Source organism: Gymnogyps californianus, chromosome 1 (assembly GCF_018139145.2).
Source record: "Gymnogyps californianus isolate 813 chromosome 1, ASM1813914v2, whole genome shotgun sequence".
Lineage (NCBI taxonomy): Eukaryota > Metazoa > Chordata > Aves > Accipitriformes > Cathartidae > Gymnogyps > Gymnogyps californianus.
In genome coordinates, this window is record NC_059471.1 from 62,461,346 (window position 1) to 62,484,844 (window position 23,499).

Consider the following 23,499-nt stretch of genomic DNA (forward strand, 5'->3'; position numbering starts at 1 on the left):
ATGGTCTTGATAAACTGGAGGAATGACTTAGACTGAAAAAGAAAAAAAAGGTGAAGCTCAGTATAGACAAGCACACTTTGTGAGAACATTACAGTTTTGAATGCTCTATGGGGAACAGCTCATTAGGAAGTGGTTTTGTACAAAAGAAGAAAATGGCCAGCAGTATGAGCAGGAACAAGGGAATAATACTGTTGTTAGAAGAGCAAATTATGTGCGAGGAACACACGGGAAGCCATTTACTAAGAATAAATAAATTTGCTCTGATATTTTATATATACATCAAGAGAGATTAATTTTGGACAAACTAGAGGAGAATGATCAGAGGTTTAGAAAAGGTGATCTATCAGAAGATTGAAGTAAATGTATGGTTTAACATAAAAAAGGAAAACTAGAGAAGGGTATGAAGCACAGTTTAGGTATGTAAAACTTTGTTGAAAGAAGAAAGGAAATAATGAGTTCTCTATTTCATATTGGACAGGGCAAGTAGTAATTAACTTAAATTAATAAAGAGATTGGGTTTGACTCCAGAAAAAACTAACTTTAGGGATAGTGAAGCACTAAGGTAAATTGCCTACGGAGGTTGTGATATCTTTATAACTGGAGCTCTTTAAAAGTGACTTGCAAAAATTTCTCTTGGGTGACACAGTATAGTTGATCCTACCCTAGGTCAGGGAATGGACTAGACAACATACCAAGCCCTTCCAATCCTATATTCCTACAAGTCTAAAAGACCTGCTTGTTCTTTTTAAGGCAATGTTAGTTATATGCTCCTGCTCTACTTCACAGAACCAATGGATAGCTTAACACATCAGTCTGACATTGTCTGACAGTGAAATATACACTTGCACAATTAGAAACATTTGTATGTTAATATAATAAATTTCTTCATGAACAGCATATGATATTGATTATTTGTGTACTGTATATTGTCTCTCTAAAGTCTGTTAAACCTCCTTGTTCAAAGCTCCTCTAAAAAACTTTTTTTTGGTATGTTTTATCTAATTATCTAATAAATTAATACAACAAGGGAGCTCATTAAATTCAGAGCAAGGAAGAAGGAAAAGGTGTTGCTAGAACTTAATTAGCAAGATACAAAGATACCAATTAACACCTATAGCTCAAGAAAAGGAAAAACTTTGCACCATACTAAAAAAATACATTCACAGCTGGTTACACATATTTAAGTGGCATGCAACTAAATTTGGTGCTAGTGTTGATATTAAATAAAAAGGATCATGTAAAGGAAAAAACAACTTCCCCAGGGTAGCAACCAAGATTCCTTTTTATTGGTATGAACACCATCTCTTTAGCTATTCAGATTAATGACAGAGTAATTAGGAAAAAATTGTGCTACAGAAATGGCTAAGAATGATATCATCTTTTTTCTAGCAGATGTACCATACTAATGTGTGCCAATAATAATTTAAATATACAGTTTGTAATTAACACCTCTGACAAGCTAGAAAACAATTATTTTCTTTTTAAGATAATAAACTGACTGCTAAGAATAAGATCCTTCTTAAATATAGATCCTTCCTCTTTTACTCTTGTTTTGAATGATGTTATCATGAGATCTAAAGGTCACTGAATTTTAAGTAACACAGGGAACCATCTAGCTCTATAGATTCAAAATGAGCATGAAGAAAAGCCATAACCTATAAAGGAAATGGTGCTTATTTTCACATGCTTTCCAATCTGTTAGAGATTATTCTTCCTAAAATGAAAAAAAGAGACTTAAGTGTCTCCAAATGACAGTGCAAACTAAACGAAGAAAACTTTAGGATGGACAAGAACCTGCAAATAGATAGCCAGCAAGAAATACTGTCTTCAGGGTGCATATGAAATGCAATATTTCTACACAGCTGAGGCATGGAGGCCTGCAGGGCATTTTATTATATCCATAAAGGATTTAGAACAAACCCATCGCTGAAGGACTAAGGAATCAATACTTTTTTTGAGGACTGCAGAAGGCTTGCTTTTTCCTTTCAGGTGTGGCAGCATGTGCGCATTTCAACAGCAAATAGTATTTGTCTATGGAAGAAGGAGGGCAGTCTCTATTCCTTCTGTTGAAATGTAATCCAAAATACCCCAAAACTTAAAATCCATGAAGTGTAAGAAAGAGCGCACAAGAAGAACTGAGATTACCTGAACTAATAACTGTCTCACTTATTTAGGAACCAGAAGTTTAGTATGCTTTGGTACTCAAGAGCTGTCTGAATAAAGAGCAAGAGCAGAGACCATATTCTAAAGTGAGTGTCTAAGCACTGGGACATACAAAGTACAGAGGCTAAGAGGGCACATTTACTTGCTCATTTGTGGACTCACACAGAGGATGCATTAGTTTCTTAGTGTGCTGCAGGGTTTCTTTGAAGGGTTACTTTTCAGTGCAAATTTAGTTTGCACTTGAAATCTTACAATACACACTTGAGCATGCTGCTGGTTTTCTCAAAGTAGTTTCCCTCCTGGTGGAACAACATTTGAAGACATCCAACAGGGAGCCATCTGTATATCTCTCCTTGCAAATTGAATGCAAGATCCTCCAGCAGTTAGCACTCTATACATGTGCAATTTATGCCTAGAACCCGCAGCTGTCATTAACTTCATTGCTTGTGAAAACACAATGTGGATGTGCACTCCTAGAACCACAAAGAACCATGCAAAATTAAGTTGTGGTCTTTCTTTCTTTGTGCAGCATTGGTCTATGAAGTAGACACATCTGACACCAAACTGGCTGTAATATATTCAGAAACAGGCAGTTCAGGGTATGTACTACCAGATAGACTTTTATGACTATGGCTCCAAAAATTAGTTTTTAACTACTAATTTAACATATTGCATCTTTCTACTTAGCCAAGTCAAAACACTACCTCATCAAACATTTCTAATTATACAGTCTTAAACTTGGCTAAGCATCCTTCTCCAGTTCATTACACCTGGTTAAGCCCAGGTGTAGGATTCATATGCCTGGCTGTAAGCATCCGATGATATTTCTGACGCTGTGCAGTATCCTGCTGGCACTCTAATTGCTGCTCCAGAAGAGCATGAGTTTTGTGTCACATTGGCCAGCCCTGCCAGCCCAGGCCACCTAAGCTGACACCAGGTACAATAGTTCAAGCTTCTTAAGTCCTTCTTCCTAAGTGTTCTTCCTGACTTTCTTAAAGAGGGATGAGAAGGGCGGCTTGACTCAATGAAAAATTTTATAGCAAACTCAATTTACAAAGACTAGATTTGGATTCTCAGATAGTACATAACTTAATTACTTTCTTTTAAAATGGAAGAAAAGGAGGACTTTATTTTAAAAGAGCAGTCTGGTGTTTAAAATCCTATAAAGCCCAGAGAATTCAAAATTCACATCTGCCACCTCTCAGGAGAGTGTTGTTTGCATTAAGCATCTAAGCCATGTTCTTGTCTGCTTTTCCTGGTTCTCCCACTCCCTTTTCCTGAACAAACAGTTTTATGCTTGTTATAAAGTGGCAAAGCAGAGGGGGCTGAAAGCATCTTTCTCTTTGTGTAGCTGAGCAATTGGAGGAAAAGGACAGCTAAACCTTCGTAAGTAGTATACTTTGAGCTATCCTAAATTGTTATAATATAATTTAGTAGTATTTTGATGAATAATTTTCAGAGTAACTTAGGAAACAGCAAATGATAATTCTGACAGTATAAATAAAAGCTGGATTTCCCTTTCTGCTTAAAGTGTGTCTGTTTATTTTAATTTCTCTGAAATTCTGTGGGTCTCAGAGAGGTAACTAGGAAGGAGATTATTCAAAAAGTATATGACTTTGGAACCAATTAACCAATTCAAACTGTTCTGGATAGCCAGCATATGTAATTCTCTCACAGTGGGTAATCTTTCAGCCTTAGGTCATGGTAGAAAGTTTCATCATTGAATAACACTTGATTTTTCAAAATCAGCTAAGTTAATTGCAGATCAGATGCTCTTCCAAAATTACAAAAGGCAGGATGTGTCTTTGTTGGGAGGGTGGTGATGTCAACTTTCCGGCTGAGGTAATAGTTGAAAGACCAACAATTGGCAAATATCTTTTATAAATATATCTAATGATCCAATCAACACCGTCTCTCCATGCATGCATTTTTAATGGCAATTACTTCAGAAGCCTCAGCAGTTCTCAAGATATTTCATTAAAAAGTCTGAAAAGAATAGAAGAACTAATATAAATTCCTAACTTGACCTAATGGCTTTGAATGTTATTCAAAGTCTTCATTCTGAATAACAAAGGCAGATTTATCAGAATTAATTCTGTTTATAAGCAAATAAATAAATCTTTGAAAGACCTAAAGCAAATCTAGGACACTTTCATCACAACAGGATTCTCTACCCATTATCGTCCCTTCTTTTTACTGTTCATTATAAGAAAACAAAATCCCCTACAATATACCTTCTTAGGCAGACTGTAGCACTGTGTCTTCCTTATCTTATTCCTCTGTCGTCTTCTACCAACTTTTCCAACCTTTTTTTTTTTAAATGTACAATTGACTTCAAATTGATCTCAACAATGTCAGTTTTAATGGCTACTGCATGCTTTCTTACATAAGAGGACATGAAATTTAGTAAGCTGCAGACATTTTGACCACTCCCTCTGCAGCATAAGCAATTCATGTAGTGAGTATTGCATTCATGCCTATCCTTGGAGCCAAGTTTTGTTTTGTTTGTTAAATAGTAGTTTTAAGTTTTCTTCTCCCAGGAGATCAAGGTGTTCTATCCACTAGCTAAGAAAATATAGATTAACTGATAGCTTACTAAAAATGACTGTCTTTTTGTATGATTTTTCTGGCAGCTGTGTTTAGTGATTCATAAGTACAAATATAAATAATGTAAAAAGTTTTAGAAGCTTTATGCTGTGGGCATGAATTTCATCTTTTTATGTGGATTAAGAAATCTGCATACTTTTCCAAATAGTGTAAAAAGAATGAAGAGACGTTTGTTCACCTTCATAAAAACACCAACCCTATGTGAGTTTTCACAATGTGTATTCCTTATATCCCTCCAATCACTGTATTTCATATAGCATTAATTTCAATAAACTTCAGATATAAAATGTTTCTTGATCATATTCATTATTAAGGGCAGACAGGAATTTCAGTTCTCCATATCTGTCTGTCTTTAATTTTACTGTACAGTCATAATTTTTTAAATTAAATTGATGGGTTTTTTTTTCCTTGAATCATATCCTTCAATATGAAGAAAACTTTAAAAATATCTTAAAAAAAACAGTACAGATAAAGAATATTCTGTCATAGGAGCTCAAAGTATTGAACACTTAACAAAAAAAACAATTAAATACACTGACTTGTTTCTTCAGGCAGGAATTTCTGATGTCTTGCTTGTCTTAGCTTTGTATAAGAATAGCCCTTCTCTGAATTTGGCACCATTTTGTCCAGTTGATTGACTTTTTTCTGATTTCTCTTCTCAAGTCTGCATGTTCCTTTCTCTGGTTTTAGGATGAGTTTTTTTGTGTGTGTAAAGCAATTTTCAATGCTGAAACAGCAGGCTTCATAATATACTGTTTGCTTATTCCTCAGACATTACATGAGACATAGGCAAACAGGGAAAGTCTGTATCCCAAAAGAACGTTTCAACTAAATAAATTATTGGCAAACTTTATTTCACTGATACATGGACGACTTTAATAAAATATAAATTATTTTGGCTACCAGTGCCAAGCACCTTAAGTAGTTGTCAGGGATTACTTCTTCTAGACATAGTTAACAGGAAAACTGAAGAATTTTCCACCGCTCCTGGTCTAGACAATATTTTCTTTTACAAAGATGTGGCCCTGACTTAGGAATAGACGCCACACTGAGGAGACCCAAGGTCAAGTCCTGATATTAGTCAAAATTCCAATTCTAGTATTGGAACAAGTTTTATTGCTAATGTCCTTTTATGTCCATAAGCAGATTCTTTTTCTTTTAACAGCCTCATAGGATTGCTGCTAACCATAAGATGATGAAACTATTCTACTTTTTATAGTCATTTAAAGTCAGTTAAAAAAAGAACAAAATTCTGCTTTTAAAGGACTTTCTAGGAAATGGTTGTTACAGGCTTCAAAAAGTATCACCAAAACAGGGCTATTAACAATACATTCTGACCAGCATTAGATAAACAGCACACAGATGTTTACTAAAAATAAAATTTAATAATGATAATAATAATAACGTGGAGTACTTCTACTGTCTCTTGAAATAACCTAAAACAAATGTTAAAAGTAATTAATAATTTAAAAAAAAAAACAATTATTTTCTTTTTCTTTTTTTCTTTTTTTTTTTTTTTGTCTCCTCTCCTTTCTCCCTAACCAGAAATCTAGGAATGCAGTATTATTATCACCTAACTTTGTGAAATTAAACTTTGGACAATAATACAGGTTGGCATAGTATTTATACTTCTTTATTTCAGTCCACGTATTTAAGATCACACTTTCTCCTTTGATCTTTCAGAACTTATTTAACTGGTTACATGGCCTAAAACATATCACGTCTCTCCTGAATTTCTTTAAAGCATGCAAAGAAAAATGCATATTTTTTTAGTAAAAAATCCAAATGCTTGTCTTTTATCAGCAAACAGAAACCCAGTGGCTGCTTCTCGCTAGCTGCATTCACTCTTTCAGTTTTCAGATGCCTTGTTTCCTTAGCTTATGCTCAGATAAGAAATTGTAGCAAGAACCCACACTGTGCTATAGATTCTCAAAATTTGCTATTCTATCCTAATCAGCTGCTTCCAAACAGCCAAAAATAATTCCAGCATATATTTATAATATTATCTGCCCTTGAGTTTCAGTCGGCTCAGCTCACAGTCTGCAAGTATACAGATGTTCATCCCTGCTGGACCACAGCGATGCCTCTTAGCTTCAAGGGAACTGCTGAACAGACTATTAGGACATGGTTGTCTTCTGAGTAACTTTGGGCTCTCTTTCTAATTCTCCCAATCTTACTGTGTATGAGGCACAGATGGTTCAAATAAATCACATTTCCTTCCTACTGCATCCTCTTTTTGGAAGGGAGTTATAGTCAGTATATCTGTTATTAAATAGACAAAGTAAGACGTACTACAAGAATGCCTGTTTTCTTCTCCCCAGCTTTCTTCTCCCTGAGGTAATATGACAAAGGTTTGTTTTCCTTGAACCTTATAAGACAGATAGACACAAAGCAAAAGAAAATTTAAAAGGTTGTAAACTTTTCTTCTTCAAATCTTGAACTTTTTTAAATGATAGTTTGGGAAGCTTGCAAAACACTGGTCCGGTAAAACTAACTAGCCTGACTGATCTGCTAACAAAACACAAGTTTCAACTCTGTATTTATACATCATTGTCATTGAAATGAAGCCAAAAAGTGATAGTGGTTACTTAGCTGCTCAAAACAAATTGTTTAAATTCTAGCCATAAATTTTCAACTGTATGTATCATAGCTTAATGTGACAGGAAATACAGTAACTGGGATCCATCAATACCTAAATGACTTTTGTAGACAAAGGGAGAATATTTGTTCTTAATGTTACAATGTTCTTAATTTTATAATGTTGCCTGGCATACTCTGCACTCTGACCAAGTACTGAAAACTGACTTTTATCATATTGGACCATATCTATAGGAGATATTATAGAAAATTCTTGGGTGGTCTAGTGCTGTATAAAGCTCAGTGGATATAATCTCTGTACTTACAAGATTGTGATGAAGAATTTAAGTGTTACCAAATTAAAAAAAAATCTTCTGATTGATATGAAATTTTCCTATTTGGATGAATGAACTCTGTATGATGTCATGTATGAATAATCTCTGTAGCTACAGAATTCAAAAACATTTAAAAAATCTGCCAAATTTACATATACAAATGTTGCCTTTAAAGGAACATGAATTGGAGACCTTTTTCTCTTATTCCTCTATGGCTGAAACCTCTATGGACGTTTTGGAAGGGGCAAAAGTGTGAATTTTTGAGCTGCAAAACAAGAGGTTGAGGAGGAAATCAGGTTGTAAAAGAATGAGCTCTATTAGGGTCTTATTACTTGGATTTAATACTTCAATAAATTCGTTAAGAACTTTAAATGGCAGGAAGGACAGTGGATTTTATTATTTTTTGATGGCTTAGTATCAACACGGAGTGGGGGGGAGAAGAAATTCTGAGTCTTCCGTATAGCTGCCATAGTATTCCTAACATTGCATGATGTTTTCAAAATTGGTAAAATGATGATTGATTGATTCAAATCACACCACCACCATTGTATATTGCCACTGTTAGTTCTTATATAACTCTCCTACATTTCTTACTCAAGGACAAATGCGAAGTCCACATCCAAGAAGGAATAATGTCTTGCAATATTACAGACTGGGATTGACAGGCTGAGGAGCAGCTCCGGGGAAAGATGCTGGTGGTCTTGCCAGACTGCAAAGCTGGACATAAGCCAATAGTGAGCCCTGTCATGTAGTTTGAAGACAGTGATAGATCACACCTAGAGTATTGTGTCCATCCGGTTTTGGAAGTACAGGACAAACTTCAGTGAGTCCAGCAGAGGCCACTAAGTCTGGGGCTGAAGTGGAAGGTAGCCCCATGAGGAGAGGCTGGGGGAGCAGGACTTGTCCATCCTGGGGCAGAGACGGCTTTGGAGGCATCTCACAGCCACCCTAGTGCCTATGGGGAGGTCACTGAGAGATGGAGTCAGACTCTTCACAGAGATACATGGTGAGAGGAGAGAAAATGAGCATAAATTGAAACAACAGAAATTTCTATTGGATATAAGGAGAAATGAGGATGGGAAAGAAGTGGGAACAGGTTGCCCAGAGAGGCTGGTCAGGCTCCATACTTGTAGCCAACTTTTCAAGACCCAACTGGACAATACCTTGTGAAACCTGGTCTGATCCCATAGTTGACCCTGCTTTGAGTAGGAGGTTGGACTGGAGACCTTCTGAAGTCCCTTCCAACCTGAATCATTCAACCTGAATTATTTCATAATCATACTGGCTATTGCACACAGGATTTAATTCTGCCAAATGAAGTACTGTATTTTGAGTTGTCAAATATTGATAAACTGGAATACAGGACATGCCAGATAGCTGAAGGAGAAATAAGGGAAAGAAAGTAGAATCTTTTAGGGTAGAAGACAGCATGGAGCAGATATCTTGAAATGTGTTTGTGAAAGGAAAGAAAAACAAACTTCAAACTTCAGAATTCCTTGGTGCAATAAAAAGAATATTACAAGCAATTTACTAGTGAGAGACGCCCTAAATCCACATTAACTTACAATAAGAAAAACTGTTTTTTTAAAAAAATACTCAAGGAAGTGTATGATGTAGAAACCCCCCAGGTCACTAACCCAACTTGTGCAGTTGTCACAGTCTGTTATTTTTAGAGAAGAAAGTATATAATTCATGGGATACTTTCATAAAAGTCCTTATTTACTCACTGTCTCTCTCATGAGAAATGTAAAGTCAGTCAAGACTTCTTTTAAAATTTTGAAATATATTTGCCAGAATTTCATAGTTCTGGGCAGTGACAGATGTTACATAGTTTTAAAGCAGTAAGAGAAAAAAAATCAGTGTTATTATATGGATTCATTAGTGATGCTTAACAGACATCATATCAGTAAAGAAATGTTTATCATTCCACACGTGCACATCAAATAATAATTTTAAGGTTTGTGTTTATTCTCTGCAATATATTGTTGGCTCGCTCTTTCCCCTCATCCAGATAATCCATGCTAGTCCTGCTTTTTTCATTAGAGAAGGTCATTAATTGCTGCAGAATTATCATTCTTAACAGAAAGCTTAAGTGAGACCAAGTGAAATATATCAATTCCTTTTCTGGTAGCTGGTGGACTCTCCTGTCCAGAGGTTGAATCTGTTCAGGGACAAAATCAAAAAGGTGGTAACTTGAAGTCAGCAAGCATTATTCAAAACAAGTTTTTCTGGTCTTGAATTATTAAATCATCATCTCCTAGATTTAGTTACCATGTTACTATGCTCCAACAACACTTTGGTTTCTAAAGACTTCAGAATAATTTGTTTTCTCTAAACCAATTTGTCTCTTGTCAAAATGAGATTGCAGTTTTACAACCACCTGGGGAATAAGTGATCCCATTCCATAAATAACAGTCATCTGCATAATATGTACTAAGATGTCCCTGTAGACTTTAGAGATATTATATATGAATAGAAAGATATAGACTCAGTTAAGAGATTTATGCAAGAGAGACTTCAGTTGATATGTCTAATATTTTCTAACACAAATGTTTTTATATCACCGTACAGACAAATCTGTATAAGTACTTTGAGTAGTTGGAGTATTGCAGATGCAAAGATAAAGAAGTAAAAAAAAAAACAAAAAAAACCAAAAAAAACCTAAATGGATATTTAAATAATGGAACACTCTTCTTCTTGGAATCAAAATGTCCAAAGTTGAGAATATGAAAACATTTTGTGATGGCAAGAGGCATCATAGCTGTAGGAATAATGCAAATTTACTAAGAAAATACTCACAGTGCATATATATGTTTGTTGTTTGATTCTGGTTGCATTCAAAAATATAATACTTTTTCATACATACAAAATACATTAAAGAATATTAAACCACATCCCCTGTAATCACTAGATGATCTGAATTAGTCACTTAAAAAAGTAAAAGAGTGGACGGAAAAGATTATTGAGCCTACCTTAGCATGAGGATAAAGTAGAAGAAGATGGTACTTTTTAGCATCTTCATCAGGTGTGGGGAAACAAGTCTCCTATTTTCTGGATATATGCAAAAAGAGAGTTCTGCTTTTCTTTTTGTGTCCTTGTAGGTTTTAGAGGAGTTTAATATGTAGAAGATGTTTTCCAGTTTCTCAAGCCTGTCATGATGATGCTTCACTCTGTCAAATCTGACAGAAAGGTAACTGGAAAGAAATCAGAAGCGGTAATGCTAGGTTCCTTCCCTAAACAGAATGGAACAAAGGGATCTCCAAATGCCAATACACAGAGTAGCAACAGAGCTAAAAGAATAAGCACCAGAAAAAGAAAGCTTATCCCCTTCCTATGCTATCCTTTCAGGAGCTCTGCAGGAGCAGAGAGAAAAGAGTGAATACTTTACTTGAAGATGAAATGTGCTGATTTAAGTACAATATGATCTCTGTAAAGATTTGCCTATTGACAGATAACATCTAATTGGCTAACTTAAGGTTTTCCATCTGTTTATGACTGAAAATTATCTGTGGATGGAGAGAAACACGTGAAGTTGGAATAGATCTTAAAACCCCATCTTGTAAAAATTTTGGAGGAAAAAGACCTCAGACTTCAAAAATTACTGAGTTTTTGATCAAGTGCAAAATCAATATGACCTCATCCTTTTTACAAATAACCTCACTACTTCTAAAAAATGAATTGGGAGTAAGTTCATACAACTCTAATGAAAAGCAGTAGATTGTCAGAAAGCAGACTTCAGAAGCAGGAAGTATTTCTGCTTTTGAATAGATTCAGCAAACTACAAAGCGGCAAACTGAATGGTCAAGGTGAAAAATGGCATAAACTTGTAATTGTCAAGCAGTTGTCAAGAGTGTCATAAGGTTATGAATGTTTGTATAACTGTCAAACAGCACTAAGTCTCAGTATTCTTACTTGTAACTCTTCCATTAAAAAAAATAAATTAAAAATTCCAGATTTGCTCCTTTAATTCCCTTAAATGAGTATGGAATCTGTGATTTTGTTGTTAAACTATACCAGACGTAGTTGGTGAGAGGGTAGAGGAGAATAGGGGAGTACATGATGTAGCAGCATCAGTTAGAAACCCAGATTAAATCCACTGAAGTTAATGAGAGTTTCTTCAAATATATAAGTGAGTTCAGACTACGACAAATCAACTGTTGCAATATCCTTAAAGATAGGCTAGATTAACTAATAATTCTGAAGTCATGTAAAATCCTCCTTACACTTGCCTGAAAGAAACAGAACAAGAAATGAACAAAATTTTTAAGCAAAGGAGTGTAAAATAGAATTCTTTTAATGAGTCATTTAAATAACAGGTAAAAAAGAACAACTTGAAATATTTTCAAAAAGACTATGACAAAGACACTTGATAAAGAGTCTAAAAAGGCATAGAATAAGAGAACAGTGTGACTGGGAAATAGCAGGGACAGAGAAGTGTAAGAACACTCAGAAAATTTTTGTCAGAAAAAGGGAAATAATCTGGGAAAGAGAGTTTACTGTAATATTTTTTAAATACAGTGCATTTTCTCTCTCCTCCCAAAGAAGGAAAAAGTAGCTAAACACTGACCCTGGTAGGTTTGGGTATTTTAGTTTTCATTTCAATCTTAACTAGAGCCAGAATACATCTGGATTTCCTCAGACATGTCCTCCCTTTTCTGCCGAGAAATTTTCTCTGTCTGGGAACTGGAGAAGTTTGTGCCCCCAGCTGAGGTGTCCAAGATTTCCAGACACGTTCACTGTGCACGTACAGATTAACTTTGCAGCATAGGCATAGTGAGTCTGCTGCTTCTGGGAAACATCAGTACACTGTGCATATGTGATACAGTTGGTCTGCACACACACAGCAAGCCTAGTGTGCTCCAAACACATTGTATTTATGGCACACCCTGTGACAAGCACATGAGTTTTTATTCAGGATTTCCAAGACAGAAATGGTTTTGAATCATTTGTGAATTTTTCTCCTGCTTCCTGGAAAAAGCCAATCTTACCATAAGTATGAATGGCACTGAAAAAAGCTGAAGGAAGAAATCACAAAAGTTGAAGAGATAAGACCATGATAACCCTAATGAATGCAAACTGCAAGGACAAGCATCAGAGACAGCTCACTGTGATTTATGGAATCGGTTCTAGCCAAAAGCTGAACTCAGAGTAAAAGCTCTTTAGTGTCTGTGGTATTACTATGCTGCTAATAAGGAGAGCCAGTGTAAATGGATGAATGAGATTTTGTTTTGCTGAGATTTCTGACCTCCAGAGAAGCAATATGTGTTTCTGAAGAGCAGCTGTTGCACCTGCCTTAAGGCAAAAAGTACATCCTGGTTCCCGAGAGTGAGTTACATGTAATGGTAGACTGTTGTGCTGAAGATCTAAAGAGAGAATGCCACTTTCCTTGACCAAGATACTTCCCTCATATGCTTCAATTTCTTTTACCATTAGCGCTTAAAAAATACAGGAAAAAATGGTCACCTTACGCGTTCAAGTAAATAGTGCTTGAACAGAATTGGGTGCAGTTACATAAATAGAATTAAGGCATAGATCTGGCCCACAAATTTATATGAACAAAATTAATTGGCCAAAGTCAGCCTTTACATGTATTGTGAAGGGACTCAAAAAAATGAATTGAAACACAAAGATACCAGTACTTCAGAGACAATTCTTCATCAGAAATTGCATAAATTTGTATTGGGAATATGCCAGTTCCTACTGTTTTATATCAATTTAAAGTCTTTGGTTAAAGTGATAAAGTGGACGAGTCATATTTCTCTGATAACATTGTGCCTGCAGGATGCTAGTGGTAAGTGGCAGGATTCTCATTAACATAATATGACAATGCCAAATTAATTCTAATTATCCTGATCATTGAGCATTTAAATGAAAATGAAGACATTAAAAGTAACTAATTACTGAAAAGGCTACTTCTGAGAATAAAATATGAAAGGTTTTTAAAAAACAGTGCAAAACAATGGGCCTGAACTGCATAACATCTTGTAAGTTTGTTTATTTCTGATGAATCTGCTTGAAAAAGCAGTATGATTTTGTTTTGCAAAAAGCTGGAAAAATGTAAAGTATCATTCTGCTAATTACATATTTTAGCATATTTCATCAAACATATGGACACTATTAATAAAATAACTGCTTCATTATCTGTAAATTCTCAGGCATAAATAAAGTTTACAGTTCATAATGCAGCTGATTGATCATAATGAATTTGTAAAGGAAAAGATGAAAGTAATACATTGTAGAAATTCACTAATAATGAACTATGAAAAATACACTTTGTGCAAAGCATTAAGCCCTCATTGTTCAGTAAAATCTCACAAGGAAAATATATAAAAATTTATATGATGAAAAATATTTTAAAGCAATTTATTTTGCAATTATCTACAGAAATTAAAATACAAATTACTTAAGTGCATTATTATGTTATTTTTATGTCAGTATCTAATCATGTTACCTTTTTTATTTATTTCCAATCTATTTCTCCAAAAAGTAGAAGCTATCCGTAAAAACTAAACAGTCTTCCTCTAACAAAAAGAAAAAAAAAAAGAAATCTTGAGGATTCCTTTTCCTTCTGTACTAGTAAAAATTTAAAATTAAATGCCTTATTTAGTGTTGTGGGGTGAAGAAGTTCTAGCAAATGTGTATACTGCATACTCTCTTTCCCCACTGACAGACAGTAACCGTGACCTTCAAAATAAAATGCTTAAGTCCTTGACTGAATCCATGCATCAGCCTTGAGACCTTCAGAAACTTCTTGAGAATAACCCTGAATTTATAAACAGTATTCAATTGTCTCTTCAATACAAAGTAAACTGGCATACACAGAATCACTTTATTCATAGGAAATATGGCAATATGGCCATAGAATGCATTGCAATATACTCTGCAAGTTCATCATTGCAGTACTCAAGTTTTGGATCTTCTGCCGTCAAGTGGAATTTTTAGCAAGGTAGAATTATGCAGCTAGCAATGAGATTTGGAAATGACAGCACTCTTTGAGGGAGCTGCCTCAACTAATCAAAGAAAATATCAAGGGACAGCAACATTCAGTTTCTCTTTATACTGTAAAGATGCCTGAATTTACCTCTATTACTGATCATACACTTGTAAAAAAAATGTATACACTGATATGTGGAAAACTGCTGCTAGCTTCAACCTTTCACTTCAGTGACAGACTATTACACAACTAAAGGTACCTTTTATTCAAATACAAGTGAAACAAATGAAGAATTCATACCTGGGGGAAAAGCAAATTTTGACTTAGGAGAATTCTTTTCTTTCAGTAGAAATAGTAATTCCAATATTCGTAAAATTTCCATCAAAAAAAGTAGTAGTTCAGTAGCCACTTGTCAGGAAATTGCATTGAAAGGATTACAAAGAAACAGGCCAATTGACATTAAAGTTTTTAAATGGTTACCTGCCAAAAGGTAACATTCTCTTTGGGGATCAAAAGGTGGGCGAGAGATGGGAGAACAGACAAGAAAAGTGGTTTTTTTCTCTTAAAAAAAAAATCCTTAGAGTACTTTCTATGGATTTTTTTTGTTGTGCTCTTATACTTTTTTTCTAAATATTCTAATTTACCAGTAATTTTAAGAGAATGGTAGCCCTCTTTTGCACTAGTTGGCACTCTATGCACTTCCACATTGTGTTAAGATGCTGCAGTTACAAGACTGTACAGTTCCCTGTTTTGTTTTGCAAATGTTAGTTAAATGTAACTGTAGTTACTTTAGGCAGTAAAATATACATACATGCTAAGCAATGTTAAAAACTTTTAGAAACATAATTTAAAATTTTTAAAGTATTAACAAAGAGTTTTCCAGCATTTTGAAGAACTCACAGTTATTTAGAAGTTTCATAAGAAAAAAATGCAAGTCTTGCAGTACATTTTGTCACATTTTTTACCATCCAAAACAACCAGACATTTTTAATTAGGGGATTCTGCCTTTCTTTTTAGAAATAGCCATTCATTTGAAAACAACCAAAGGCCAATTTATGACTTGGATGCCTATCAATTAGGTTCTAAAATGACTAACTGATGTACTGCTGAATCTGAGACTAGGCTCTGGTGCATGCATTAGGTTCCCAAGATCTTTATTCAGAGCATGAGAAGAGTTGTGGCAGAAGGGAACATTTCAGCCACTTGTGGCACAGAAAGATTCTTAATCCACCTCCACCTGAACATACAGCAATTGGGTGTGAGTTGTGTTGTTTGATATATAAAGGACCTTACTGACACTTTTAATAGGCAAGACTTTATGACCCATGCACAAAGCATTGTACTGCTTTCAGAACTGACCTGAGATCTCCCTTTCAGCTATTTCTATGGTCGAGAGCATGCCAGCCTGGTAGCTACTATGTCTTTGTACGGTTAAGGCATATTCTAAGTGTCTCCAGAAAAACAAACATACACCCCCCACTCATACGCATCATGAGGGCAAAGTCATTGAATTAAATCTAGAATTAACATCTTTAATCTCTCGAGTTTAGGTCTCTGAAACAGAGCCTCAAAGATTGTGAAAGGATGCCTTTGTCCACTTAGAAACCCATTCCTGAAATTTCAGTTCCTGAAATCTGTTCCAAGAATCTGAACAGATCACATCATGGCTATTGAAGAAGAACATGGAGGAAGTCCCACCTGGATTACACATTAGCATTTGCCCAGTTACTTCAAAAACTACACTTAAATGCAAGGCTTCTAAATAAATGTGTTCTGCTCTCATCTTTCACCTGAAGCTGTACTGCTATACAGTCGAGAATACATATTCTAAGCCTCCCAAAGCAGAAAAGAAAAAAAAAAGAAAAGAAAAAAAAAAGGAGCGTGAACCCATAACCTAGCAGTGGAGGAAAGAATTGGAATGCTGCATTTACTCTAATTCATCCTGTAATTATCCTAATTTTGGAATTAATCAGGGTTTGAAGTTAGGACTTCCCTTCCTCTAGCTAACAGCTTTGAGATTAGTTTTATTTAAGCCTGTACCACCTAAAGGTTACCCAGGGTTAAGCTTGTTATACTTTTAACAAGTAGTTGGATATAGTAGAACAGGTAGAAAATGTGGGTGTCTCATAGAAAAATCAAATCTGCAAAGGTTCATTTGAACGGCATTTCAGCATGGCAGCATTTTTATCAGGTTAATAGAGAAGTCAGCAGTCAATTATGTGATAAAATTACCTCTACATTGTTGCAGAATGCAATCCTCTTCCCAGCTTAGAACATCAGGAAGTAGAAAAATACACAACTTGCATAAAAAAGCAAAATCACTGATGTTATGCTTTGTTTACAGTTCACTACAGATTTGATATCAGAATCACTGCAGAAAATTATATCAAACAGGTAACGAGCTTTCTGAGTATTAATTACATGAGACAATTTATAAAGCGTTAGTATAAAATAACTTGCTGCTTGTGATCAGATATTTACATTGTGCAGCTATAATCATTGGGGAGTAGAAAGCAAGGCTACTTCTCACAGGTCACTGTGTGCATAAAAAGGAAGTCATTCTATCAATACCATTATGGAAATAGACTGTTAGCAGAACTTTTTTCTTAGTTTCTTTTGCATTTCACAACTGAAAAATCATGTTGACAACTATCTCAGATTCCTCAGAAATCTATTTCCAATCTTCCTTATTTCACTAGAACCATTCTTAATCATTAGTTTCCTTGGGGAAGCCCTAATGAACTCTTTCAGATCACATCATCCTCTAGGACTTCTGAGAGAAGGCTTATCAATTTATTATATTTGCATGGCAGATATGGTGGATAAGGAAATCTATCTGTCTGTCTGTCTGTTTCTCTCTCTTAGAGTTCATCTACCATTTCCACATACATACATCAGTTGGAGAGCTAGTGGCATACCTAGTTTAGGTTACCTAGGCATTTACTTTTTGCTTAGCTGACTTTAACTTCGTCTACCTTTTCAAAATTTACTACTGGGCTTAAAAGTCCTTTGGTGTGGTCCACGGCCAGTGATAACTTTCTTTGGAAACCAGAGCACAGCAGTTAAACAGCAAGACTCATTGCATAAGAGGCAAGTAGGCAGTGGCTGGAGAGCCAGGTGACACTTTGGATTCTTGGGTGGCCTGTACACAAACTGCCCTCCTTCCCCTTTTATATCCAGCTTTCTAGATAAAGAAATTTACTTTTCTGGTTTTGGTCAGAGTATACTCTGGAAAAAACCTTTCACCAAACACTTTTCCACATTAATTGTATACATCCAGAAAGAAGTAAATTAATATCTCCCACAGGAAGCCATTTTGAGAATTAATGAATATTTAAAGAAACAGGTCCAACACATTCTCAGCAACAGCCTAGACAGCCAAGCAGGTATTTATCCTGTCACTTTGAGCCATCTAAGAGTTAGTTGTCTTCCCTAAGTCACCTAGATTCTCTTTATGGAACATAAAGAGAAATAGGTACCTTCAGACAGCAATTTACTCTGTATTTTTGTTGTTGGTAGTTTAAGCACCACGTTACAATCAGTATTGTCAGACTAACTGTTTTTCATTTCAAGACCGCCTCTCCTCCTACACAACATTATTTTTGAGTGACAGAAGTATTTGTTTCATTTTATTAAACATTTTTAATTATAAAGTGAGCATTTCCTGCTTAGAACAATTCTCCACATTCAGCAAAAGCTAATACTTTACTGATTCAAACTTGTATTTCTCATCAAATCAATAACCTGTTTGAGGAAAAAAAAATCATTCATTTTGAATTGCAGCAGTTAGATACAAAAGTAGGTGACTTTCCTTTCATTTACTGAAAGACCTCTAGATACAGCAAGGGAAAGGGAGAATCTCTATTTCTGTCATATAAAACAAGTTTGTATGCCTTACCTCTGCAAAGCTGTATTTCAAAACACAAATAATAGATCAGAGCCATCAAAAACTTTTCAAGGTTTTTTTCAGGTGTTTCTCCCTAAAGGATGAATATTATTACAATCCTTCCCCCGATCCCCCCAATTCAGCAATGGATTTCACAGTTTGCATTCACAGCTGAGTTATAAACCCATAACAGGGACCAAGAACTTAATTTGTATCAAAATACTAAATGCAGAGCCCGGCTGAGATAGCTTAACCTTTTGTTAGAATCAGAAAAACTTGAAAAGATCAGTGTGATGGGGTTAGCTTTTGTTTCATCTCTGTACTAGACATCAAGTGCTTTATTTAAATAATGACAGCATCAAATGGTATGCATGTATAAGTCTAAAAAACAGATTGTAACTTTTGCTGGTTTTTGGGGGTTTTTTGTTGTTGTTGTTTTGTGGGTTTTTTTTCTTCTTTGGGAATCCTAGACCTAGAAGTATGGAAGGAATCACTTTTCTCCTGCTTTAATAGAGTCTGCAAAGGAGTTGTGAAACCAACCAATCAGAAATGCAATATTCTTCTGCTTTGACATGTAAAGCATTATTTTAGTAAAATTATCTTTATTACAGTGACAGAGAAGGTTAAATGGTAAGTTTCCTAGATACAGTAAAACCAATGCTTTGGTGCTCCTTTTCATTTCCAGCAAATGATCTGCCCAATGAACAATAAGTTCTTCCAGCAGGCACAGATTAAACCACAAGTAAGTAAATAAAAACAGCTGTTAGAAATAAGTGTAGTATTTTCCCTTAGCTGAGACTTTTAGCAGATGTGTTACAATGACCCATATGCACTTTGTAGCAAAGCAAAGGTGCTTCCGAACACTCACAAACACTGTTTAGCATCACAGGCAAAACAAGAGAGCAAGAATTCAGTTTTGGGCTTCTCTAGCTCAGTTCTGGTGTCTCTAACTGGTGTCCAAAAGTGTGAAACTGTTCTTTAAAGTGCTTTGAATTCTTCTTACTGAAGTTCTAACATGTACTAAAAGACACCCACAATTTTCTCAAGTAAATATTTTTCCAGTTCTCTTATCTCAAAGGGACTTAGATACCAAGAGAGCTTTCTAGATCTGAACTGAGCTGCAAATTTGTCCATTTTAATTTGGAGTGACACTCTTCCAAGGCTACTTTTTAGCCTGAACAAGCTGTTATACTGTTTGTGGAAGGGGTTGCATCTCACAGGTCCATTTTGTGTTCACATCACCATTGTCAGGTCTGTTACTATAATCATGATGATATTAATTTTATTAATATCTTGGCTCATACAGACTGTCTTTGCTAGTATTTTCTTACAACTACCAAGCCTAGAACACAGGAATGGGAAGAGTAAATTCATGTGGAGAGCATCTGTAGAGCTCAACAACTTTTTTGTTAAACTCATTCATAGGTGAGACCTTTCTTATTTGGAATTTTGTCACAAAAATCTTTTGATTAAACACAGACTTACAAGAAGATTTTCTTTTTTCCCAAGGTTCACAAACCTTTCAACAAACCTGGGCTGAGTTTTAAATGATCCAGGCTAATAAATGGTTTTGGATGGAAAGACTGTGGTTTCACAGGGGTTGATCTCTAATCAGGCAAAACTTGGTGATTTGGCTTAGAGTTTTGTGGTTTGTTTCACCTGAAGTCTTGAAGTAAAACTCCAAGGATGCCAGCTCATATGAACTGAAGCTTAAAATATTAATACAAACCCCACTGTAGTAAAACTGCTTTAGTTTTAGGGCAACCCTGGGGAGGGATAGGGGGGAAGATATTTTCACAGGCTTTTTACCTGTGTGGCATTTGGACCCTAGTGCTTGTTGTTTATTCATTTTTAAGCATCCATCAAGGAAAGACTTGGCTCATGTGACCTGCAATAAAGCCAGTGTTAGTAGGATTTTGTGGTTTGCATTACTTAGAAGGTCACAGCTACTCAGAACAGGGCTTGGAATCTTTAAAATGGCAGATCAAAACACATGGTTGTGGGGGTTTTGCTGACATAACAGTAATAGTTATGAGATTTATAATGTATATAAAATTAGATAGGATATAATATCTGGGAATGATAGTATTATTTTAATACCCATACTCTCAAGATAGTTTAAATACTGACGTAGGAGATGCTATAGAAAAAAAGCCTCTAAAATTAGAATTAAGTATATATTGTCTGATATATACCCACTCAGAGATTGTCAGAGATGCAAAGATGCTTTTCTGTTAAAAATAGAAACTGCATTTGCAATGTTGCTTAAAAGCAACATGTCGCTGCTACTTTCTCACTTAAGAAACAAGTAACATCAAAACACAAGACACTTGAAGAAAGGCTACCCAGTTTCTCAAACTGTTCATTTAAAACATCAGAGAACTTAATGTTGGAATATCTATGTTTCTTTTCTGCAGAAAAAAAATAGTTTTAATACATTTATTTTAGAAATAGTATAGACCAGATTGCTGGTCTTTTTGTTTCTTTTCCTCTTCTCATTTCCTTGTGTTGCTCCCTTTCCAGTGCAGCCAAAGGATGCTTAGCTAAATAGAACCCATGGGACTAGATGCCTCATTGCTATATTGTTTTCTCGTCTTCCTCACCTGAAATCATGAGAGTCTGTCTGCTTATTTCTAACTTTGCAAGAAATAAAGAGAAAGGAAGCGGAGAGGAGGAAATTTTCCAAGTCTTGGAAATGAACTTATGAAGGCAGAAAAATTTTTGCCTCCTTTTTTCACTGTTCCACTTAGTTAGCAATGGAAAAGAAAATTATGCTGTTCTTTCAGCTACAGTTGAGAAGAACTGTCTTGGAAACACCAAACTATCTTCCGTGGATGAGAGTTAGAAAAGACTGGTTAGAAAGCAAGACAGACCTAGCTATCGAACTGTCTATGTACCTACACACATATACCTGAAGAAATAAACAGCCTTGATTTCAGGTACACAGGAAGAGAAATTTCTTTCTGGATAAGAGACAGGAAGCAGTGCTAAATGTGAGGATTTAAAAAAAGAGATTGAGTTGAGATCTATTCCTATCAGACTTCTATAAGTGAAGCTATAATGCATGTACATGCATTAGAATGAGGAGTCAGGGATGAAAAATGAGTGCACAGCATGAGGAAAAGGTGTATATCCATAGCAAAAATGAGAAGAGAAGAGAAGAGAAGAGAAGAGAAGAGAAGAGAAGAGAAGAGAAGAGAAGAGAAGAGAAGAGAAGAGAAGAGAAGAGAAGAGAAGAGAAGAGAAGAGAAGAGAAGAGAAGAGAAGAGAAGAGAAGAGAAGAGAACCGGAGTGCTAAAAAAGAAAATTAACAAGAAGAAATGTAGCTTTTTGAAATCTTCTTTTATTAAAAAAATTCTTCCAGGTGCCTTTCATAACTCTATGCTTAATATTTCAATCCTGAAGTAAATACTGCTATTGAGGTATAGGTTTCCTACCAGTACTAACATCCGTGGTCCTAACATCCCTAACAAAGGTCTTAGTATCCCTAGTTCTGGCCATCACAGCTGCAGTCTTTTCCACTAAAGTCAATTTGCAAGCCAGGACAGTTTTACTGGTCGGAAGCTATTGAATAACACCTTGAGGTTATTATTAGGTTGAACAATTCTGAACATGTTTACCCATGCACAACAAGCTGTTATCTGTTGATCACTTCCTGTTCCTGACAAAGAGGGGGATGGATGGCCAGTATTCAAAATCCCTGCATCCACATCCCAACTACCATTACCATGGCTTGTGAACGCCAGTTTTACAGTTCCTTCCAATAGCACTGAAGGGGAGAAAGGGCAGAGTGTTAATCCTTCCTTCTCTCTCTGATAGGAGACCTGAGTATTGGCAATACTTTAAACCCAGATACATTTACAAAATGACTTATTTCTATTATTTAAGTAACTCAGAATTATAAAGTATGCCTGAGCTCTGCAGATATATATAAAAATATTGCCAGAGGCAAGAATCACTTCTGCAGTATCACCATATCACTGCTTCACTGCTTCGCCGCACATAAACCTTATTTCCAATTAGTCTGAGCTCCCTGAGAATCAATTGGAGACTATATAAACATTCTAAACACATACTGTGCATGCCACTTCCAATTTACCACTAACACTTTACTATATTTCTATCAATTATTCCCAGGAAATAGGCCATATTGCACCAAAGTCATGGTTTAATAGTGTTTCATTTTTTTCTCCAACCATCAAATACTTTAAAAAGCACACACACACAAAACTACAGATAAACTGTTTGTTGTATTTTCTACTTTTTATCTAACAAATTGCAACACAAAAAAAGTAATAGTAGCAATCTGATTATTAAGGAAGAAGAAAAATTTAACACTTTGGTGCCTATTCATGGGCAATGACATGCAAATGATATCCTTCAAGCCTCATTCACACAGATTGAAATGGCAGGCCAAAAGCTTACTAAGGTTAACCAGCTGCTTTCATTCCCCCACAATACCAGGCAACATTGGCTCCCCTAGCAGGTCTAAAGACTTCTTTCCGTGTAACGGATAAATCCAGGTTGGATCTTTCAGACATAATCTTTAGAACTCAGTCTATACATTAAATTCTCCCTCAGAAAGATTGCCTGAGAGAAAATTCAAAGGGACAAAATCAGCCTGCTACAACTTACTTCTCCCTAATGGCAGAGAACAGCACCTGCAATTTCCCAGGTGTTTTAATCATATTCAGCTCTGGGAGGTGACACCTTGCAGCTCTTAAACTGCAACTCAGTAGATATTCATATGTATTATTTTCTCAGTCAAAATTCTTGTGTTCATATAATTCTAGTTAAAACTGGATCCCCATACCCTGATTAACCTGGAGCATGCTAGATATCTTGCTCAAAAGGTGAGGAAGGAGGAATATCATGTAAGCAAGCAATATATAGTTAGATGTAAAACAACAGCAAAAAAATCAGACCATTGTAGAAAGGCATCCAAGGATACTACAGGGTTATGATACAAATATAACAGTTTTAGGGATCAAATGACT